Below are 7,822 nucleotides of genomic sequence, written 5' to 3'. Positions count from 1 at the left end.
TTACCTAATTTTTTTTTTTTTACAGTAGTCATTTACTATATGGATGGGTGGATGCATGCATGCCCAAACATCTTACCCCCCCCCCAAAAAAAAAAAAAAATAAAGCCCTTGCTGAGTGCGTAGCCGTGTGTGCATGCCACTTAGGTCGTTTTTATCCGCTCCCTGGGGGCGTGCACAAGGTGGCGGCATTGCTAATGCATTGACCTGTCTTGATTGCCATGGCAACACAAGTCAAAGTTCGTATCCAACCAGCTCATAGGGCAAAGGTCGTATCCAGCTAGCTGGCGTGATGTCATCAAGGCAGCGATGACATATATAGGTGCATATATAGGGGCAGGCAGCTTAGTTGCAGCAAGGCTTGCAGCCAGGTAGGTAGCTGGCAAGGTAAGTGCAGGCAGGTGTAGATCAAACCATTTAATTTCTATATTTTGGGGGCCAATATAGACCTCTGCATACTGCTAACATTCTGAGAAGTTACCTCATTTTTTTTTTTTTTTTACAGTAGTCTTTTACCATATGGATGGGTGGATGCATGCATGCCCAAACATCTTAGCCTCCCCTCCCCTTCAAAAAATAAAAATAAAGCCCTTGCTGGGTGCATAGCCGTGTGTGCATGCCACTCTGGTCGTTCTTATCCGCTCCCTGTGGTCGTGCTAATGCATTGACCTATCTTGGTTGCCATGGCAACACAAATCAACGTTCGTATCCAGCCTGCTCATAGGGCAAAGGTCGTATCCAGCTAGCTGAGGTGATGTCATCAAGGCAGCGATGACATATATAGGTGCCTATATAGGTGCAGGCAGCTTAGTTGCAGCCAGGCTTGCAACCAGGTAGGTAGCATAGGTAGCTGGCACGGTAAATGCAGGCAGGTGTAGATCAAAACATTTAATTTCTATATTTTGGGGGCCAATATAGACCTCTGCATACTGCTAACATTCTGAGAAGTTACCTCATTTTTTTTTTTTTTTACAGTAGTCATTTACTATATGGATGGGTGGACGCATGCATGCCCAAACATCTTACCCCCCCAAAATAAAGCCCTTGCTGGGTGCGTAGCCCTGTGTGCATGCCACTCTGGTCGTTCTTATCCGCTCCCTGGGGGCGTGCACAAGGTGGCGGCATTGCTAATGCATTGACCTGCCTTGGTTGCCATGGCAACACAAGTCAAAGTTCGTATCCAGCCAGCTCATAGGACAAAGGTCGTATCCAGCTAGCTGGCGTGATGTCATCAAGGCAGCGATGACATATATAGGTGCATATATAGGGGCAGGCAGCTTAGTTGCAGCCAGGCTTGCATCCAGGTAGGTAGCATAGGTAGGTAGCTGGTAAGGTAAGTGCAGGCAGGTGTAGATCAATACATTTCATTTCTATATTTTGGGGGCCAATATAAACCTCTGCATACTGCTAAGATTCTGAGAATTTACCTCATTTTTTTTTTTTTTTTACAGTAGTCATTTACTATATGGATGGGTGGATGCATGCATGCCCAAACATCTTACCCCACCCAAAATAAAGCCCTTGCTGGGTGCGTAGCCCTGTGTGCATGCCACTCTGGTCGTTTTTATCCGCTCTCTGGGGGCGTGCACAAGGCGGCGGCATTGCTAATGCATTGACCTATCTTGGTTGCCATGGCAACACAAGTCAAAGTTCGTATCCAGCCAGCTCATAGGGCAAAGGTCGTATCCAGCTAGCTGGGGTGATGTCTTTAAGGCAGCGATGACATATATACAGATGTAGCCACTTTCAACATGATCACTAACGCGTTAACTTTCTGATTTAATGCGTCAGGGGTGACAAGTTAATAGTGTCTAACTGTAATACAAGATTGGCCAGTAGGTGGCAGTATAACAGTTAAATTGAATTACAGTACGGTTTCAGACAGGAAGGGGCTTCCCTCAAATACACTTGGGTAACCTGAACAGGTCCCTAAAAATATCTGATTTTGAAATTTTACAGAAAATTTGGAAATTTGCTGCTAATGTTTTAAGCTTCCTATCGCCAAAAAAAAATGAAATATAGTTTAATAAATGCCGGCACCATAAAGTAGACATGTTGCTAATGCTATTTAATATATAATTTATGTGGTATAACCACTTTCTGTATACGCAAAAAAGTTTCAAAGTTGGAAAAATGCATTTTTTCACATTTTTTCACATTATTTGTGTTTTTTTCATAAAGATTTGTTATGATTATCGACTCCAATTTACCAGAAATGTAAAGTACAATATGTCACGAGAAAACAGTTTCAGAATCAGCCGGATAGGTAAAAGCATCTCGAAGTTATGAATGAATAAAGTGACACTGGTCATATTCATAAAATTTGTCTCTGTCATTAAAGGGAATGTGTCACAAAGTTAAAAAAAAAAAAAAAAATATGATGAAATTTAATTTGTTATTTTTTTTGTTACTTTATATGTGTTTTTTTTTTTTTTTAACATGTAAAGAAATATGAAAAATTAACTATCTAATTTTCCATATTTCCCAGTGATGGCCCCTAGGGGGAGCTCCAGCAGGAAAACTGCTGGTAAAAGTAACCTGATATACGGCTGTGCTGAAAAAAGAGGCAGTCTCTGCTCAACTGCTGTGACATCATCACCTCCCTCCTCTTTTCACAAAGGAACAAAGAGGGGAAAGGTGATATTATGTGTACTGCTGGGCAGCACCATTTTGTTGTTGTCTGCACAGAAGTATACTTACAACAAGTGTCCCTAGCCTTTCATAATACACTGCAGTGTCACAGTACACAGAGGAGCTATATAATACAGGAGGGTACAGGCTATTGTTCTCTGGTATCAGTAGTGTCACATGTTACAGAGGTAGGATATACAGTGGTGCCTTGGATTAAGAGTATAAATCATTCCGGGACTGTGTTTGTAATCCAAATCCACTCTTAGACCAAAGCAAATTTTCCCATAAGAAATCATAGAAATGCCGACAATTGGTTACAAACCCCCCAAATAATGATTTATTATTCTGAATAACATGTAAAACTAATGAAACAAACATTCAGAAAGAGCAGAATCTGTGATATTATAAGTTACTGTACAGTAATGGAGAGGATGGGAAACACAAGGACTGACAGAGACTGCAGGAAGCAGGAAGGAATGAGCAGGACAGATGTGGGCACATACATGCAGCGCTCTCTGTCCGGGGAGAGAGGGGTTACAGCTATGGAGAGAGCTGAGAGGGCAATGTAGCAGAGCTGAGAGGGCAATGTAGCAGAGCTGAGAGAGCGATGGCAATGTAGCAGAGCTGAGAGGGCAATGTAGCAGAGCTGAGAGGGCAATGTAGCAGAGCTGAGATGGCAATGTAGCAGAGCTGAGAGGGCAATGTAGCAGAGCTGAGATGGCAATGTAGCAGAGCTGAGAGGGCAATGTAGCAGAGCTGAGAGGGCAATGTAGCAGAGCTGAGATGGCAATGTAGCAGAGCTGAGAGGGCAATGTAGCAGAGCTGAGAGGGCAATGTAGCAGAGCTGAGATGGCAATGTAGCAGAGCTGAGAGGGCAATGTAGCAGAGCTGAGAGGGCAATGTAGCAGAGCTGAGAGGGCAATGTAGCAGAGCTGAGAGGGCAATGGCAATGTAGCAGAGCTGAGAGGGCAATGTAGCAGAGCTGAGAGGGCAATGTAGCAGAGCTGAGATGGCAATGTAGCAGAGCTGAGAGGGCAATGTAGCAGAGCTGAGAGGGCAATGGCAATGTAGCAGAGCTGAGATGGCAATGTAGCAGAGCTGAGAGAGCGATGGCAATGTAGCAGAGCTGAGAGGGCAATGTAGCAGAGCTGAGAGGGCAATGGCAATGTAGCAGAGCTGAGATAGCAATGTAGCAGAGCTGAGAGAGCGATGGCAATGTAGCAGAGCTGAGAGGGCAATGTAGCAGAGCTGAGAGGGCAATGTAGCAGAGCTGAGATGGCAATGTAGCAGAGCTGAGAGGGCAATGTAGCAGAGCTGAGAGGGCAATGGCAATGTAGCAGAGCTGAGATGGCAATGTAGCAGAGCTGAGAGAGCGATGGCAATGTAGCAGAGCTAAGAGGGCAATGTAGCAGAGCTGAGAGGGCAATGTAGCAGAGCTGAGATGGCAATGTAGCAGAGCTGAGAGGGCAATGTAGCAGAGCTGAGAGGGCAATGTAGCAGAGCTGAGAGGGCAATGGCAATGTAGCAGAGCTGAGAGGGCAATGTAGCAGAGCTGAGAGGGCAATGTAGCAGAGCTGAGAGGGCAATGTAGCAGAGCTGAGAGGGCAATGGCAATTTAGCAGAGCTGAGATGGCAATGTAGCAGAGCTAAGATGGCAATGTAGCAGAGCTGAGAGAGCGATGGCAATGTAGTAGAGCTGAGATGGCAATGTAGCAGAGCTGAGAGAGCGATGGCAATGTAGCAGAGCTGAGAGGGCAATGGCAATGTAGCAGAGCTGAGAGGGCAATGTAGCAGAGCTGAGAGGGCAATGTAGCAGAGCTGAGAGGGCAATGTAGCAGAGCTGAGAGGGCAATGTAGCAGAGCTGAGAGGGCAATGTAGCAGAGCTGAGAGGGCAATGTAGCAGAGCTGAGAGGGCAATGGCAATTTAGCAGAGCTGAGATGGCAATGTAGCAGAGCTAAGATGGCAATGTAGCAGAGCTGAGAGAGCGATGGCAATGTAGTAGAGCTGAGATGGCAATGTAGCAGAGCTGAGAGGGCGATGGCAATGTAGCAGAGCTGAGAGGGCAATGGCAATGTAGCAGAGCTGAGAGGGCAATGGCAATGTAGCAGAGCTGAGAGGGCAATGTAGCAGAGCTGAGAGGGCAATGTAGCAGAGCTGAGAGGGCAATGTAGCAGAGCTGAGAGGGCAATGTAGCAGAGCTGAGAGGGCAATGTAGCAGAGCTGAGAGGGCAATGTAGCAGAGCTGAGAGGGCAATGTAGCAGAGCTGAGAGGGCAATGTAGCAGAGCTGAGAGGGCAATGGCAATGTAGCAGAGCTGAGAGGGCAATGGCAATGTAGCAGAGCTGAGATGGCAATGTAGCAGAGCTGAGAGGGCAATGGCAATGTAGCAGAGCTGAGAGGGCAATGGCAATGTAGCAGAGCTGAGAGGGCAATGTAGCAGAGCTGAGAGGGCAATGTAGCAGAGCTGAGAGGGCAATGTAGCAGAGCTGAGAGGGCAATGGCAATTTAGTAGAGCTGAGATGGCAATGTAGCAGAGCTAAGATGGCAATGTAGCAGAGCTGAGAGAGCGATGGCAATGTAGTAGAGCTGAGATGGCAATGTAGCAGAGCTGAGAGAGCGATGGCAATGTAGCAGAGCTGAGAGGGCAATGGCAATGTAGCAGAGCTGAGAGGGCAATGTAGCAGAGCTGAGAGGGCAATGTAGCAGAGCTGAGAGGGCAATGTAGCAGAGCTGAGAGGGCAATGTAGCAGAGCTGAGAGGGCAATGTAGCAGAGCTGAGAGGGCAATGTAGCAGAGCTGAGAGGGCAATGTAGCAGAGCTGAGAGGGCAATGTAGCAGAGCTGAGAGGGCAATGTAGCAGAGCTGAGAGGGCAATGTAGCAGAGCTGAGAGGGCAATGTAGCAGAGCTGAGAGGGCAATGGCAATGTAGCAGAGCTGAGAGGGCAATGGCAATGTAGCAGAGCTGAGAGGGCAATGGCAATGTAGCAGAGCTGAGAGGGCAATGTAGCAGAGCTGAGAGGGCAATGGCAATGTAGCAGAGCTGAGAGGGCAATGGCAATGTAGCAGAGCTGAGAGGGCAATGTAGCAGAGCTGAGAGGGCAATGGAGCAGAGCTGAGAGGGCAATGGAGCAGAGCTGAGAGGGCTGGGTGAGTTGCAAGGGGGTGGGTCACACATGGAGAGAAGGTATATAATACAGGAGAGTACAGGCTATGGTGAGTGTGTATTGGGGCTAACTGTACCAATTTCAAGATTTGGAGAAAGGCCTGTGCTCTGCTATGTACAGCCACCTCAGTGAGACAGCAGCAGCTGATGGTGATAAGTGACTGGGGCTCCTATGCTGGGTCAGTGACTGGTTACATTAGGAGCCCCTACAGCTGTATGAGTTGCTCCTGTCCTGGGTGCTAATACATTGGTGTATTTCTCTATAGCTATAATCACTGTGGAGGATAATGCATGTATCTGATGTATGTACTGGTAGTTATTGTGGGGTCCCAGCCAGATAAGCTGAAAGTACATGCACTATCCTCCACAGTGATTATAGCACCTCTCCTGTCAGCTCCCGAGCTCCTCTGCTAACAGCCGCCCCTCCCCCCTGATACAGCAGAGCAAGGCAGGGGACAGAGAAGAGGCCGGCTGCAGTACAGAACTCCTTACACACAGCCCGTCCATCAGTCTCCCCATCCCCCTGCACATACGTCCTCTCCATCCTCCTGACAGATCCCGGAGCTCCTCTGCTACCCCTCACCCCCCAGCAGAGCGGCACAGATAAGAGGCCGGCTCCTCACATTGTGCGGCCGTCCAGCTACCTCCTCATCTGCCTGCTGCCCCCGCTGTCTGGCCGCACATACAGAGCCCCGGCACTGGTGTCTCCTCACTGCACCTCCGGCCGCACACAGAACCTCTCACAGGACTTCAGTAAGATGGCGCCCCCTCCCTCCCACAGCTGTGTACTGCGCATGTCTTTGGACATGTGCAGTACACAGCTTAGGAAACACAGTGTAAGTGAACGGGACGGACTCCGTCCCGTTCACTTCAATGCTGTGTGTATGCCGTACAGCATTTGTGTAGATGTCGTGAAATGACGTCATACACAGATGCTCCCCAAGATGGCAGCCCCCTGTGCAAACATCACAGTGTTTTAAAACACTGATGACACATGCCAAAAAAAAAATAAAAAAATACTAAACCACTTATCTTTTGTGATTAAATTTTTTTTGTAAAGAAAAAAAAAAGTGACACTGTCCCTTTAAGGCCATTTCAGGCTCTGTCCTTAAGGGGTTAAGAGTTACTGAACTGAATGGATCCCCCCCCCCCCCCCCCCCCGGCACTGTACAAACTTGTATGACGTGTATTCCTATGTTCATGTGTGTAGATTGTTACCGTCACTGCCTTCTCCTTAGGGAATTCTGGACAGTGACTTTATACTGTACTGGGGGGGAAGGGGAGGTCTGCACATGGGGAGGGGGCTTCTAAAGTGCTAGGGAAGGTGTTACATGGGGGAGGGGGAGAGGGAACAGGTCACAGTATAATGCTGACATTCTTATTGCTGGCTTTTCACTGCTGCTCCTATCCCTGTCAGAGGCTTCTGAGGGGACAGTAACAAGGTGATACATTACTATTATCTACAATAATAACTATTTATTTGCTTTGGCAAAACTTATTACAACAGAAGCATAGATACTATTGCAGATGATAGGAATGTATCAATGTGTTACTGCCCACTCAGAAGCCTCTGACACCACAGCAGCATCCAAATGCCGGGAATAAGGATCAGTCAGTATGGCACTGTAAACTGTGTAACCTAGTAAGATACTGAAGAAACATAGTTAATAAGTTTGATACAAGACAAGAGTCCATCAGGTTTACCTAGAGAAACCCTACTTTGCTGATCCAGGGTGACAAATCTTCTACAGTTCTAATACTCAGGATAATAGGCTTTCTAGCAGCATAAAACACTGTACTTTTTCATTGTTATAATGTACTTATGTTTATTAGAGGACAGTTAGTGTAGAATATGTTCTCTCCAGCCAGCAATGCTTCATATGAGTTGTGGTGCTTTCTTCTGTGATACCTTTATGGGCATTCTGCTTCAGAGGGCATCAGGACATAGAGATAGAAATACAATAGCCTAAGAAAGTGACCTCCTCCTTAGACATTCCCAATCTGCATCACAAGTGCCAGCATACAAACA

The sequence above is a fragment of the Dendropsophus ebraccatus genome, chromosome 12 (genome assembly GCF_027789765.1).
Source record: "Dendropsophus ebraccatus isolate aDenEbr1 chromosome 12, aDenEbr1.pat, whole genome shotgun sequence".
Classification (NCBI taxonomy): Eukaryota; Metazoa; Chordata; class Amphibia; order Anura; family Hylidae; genus Dendropsophus; species Dendropsophus ebraccatus.
The sequence above is the reverse complement of the archived record's forward strand: the minus strand, read 5'-3'. Positions refer to the sequence as shown.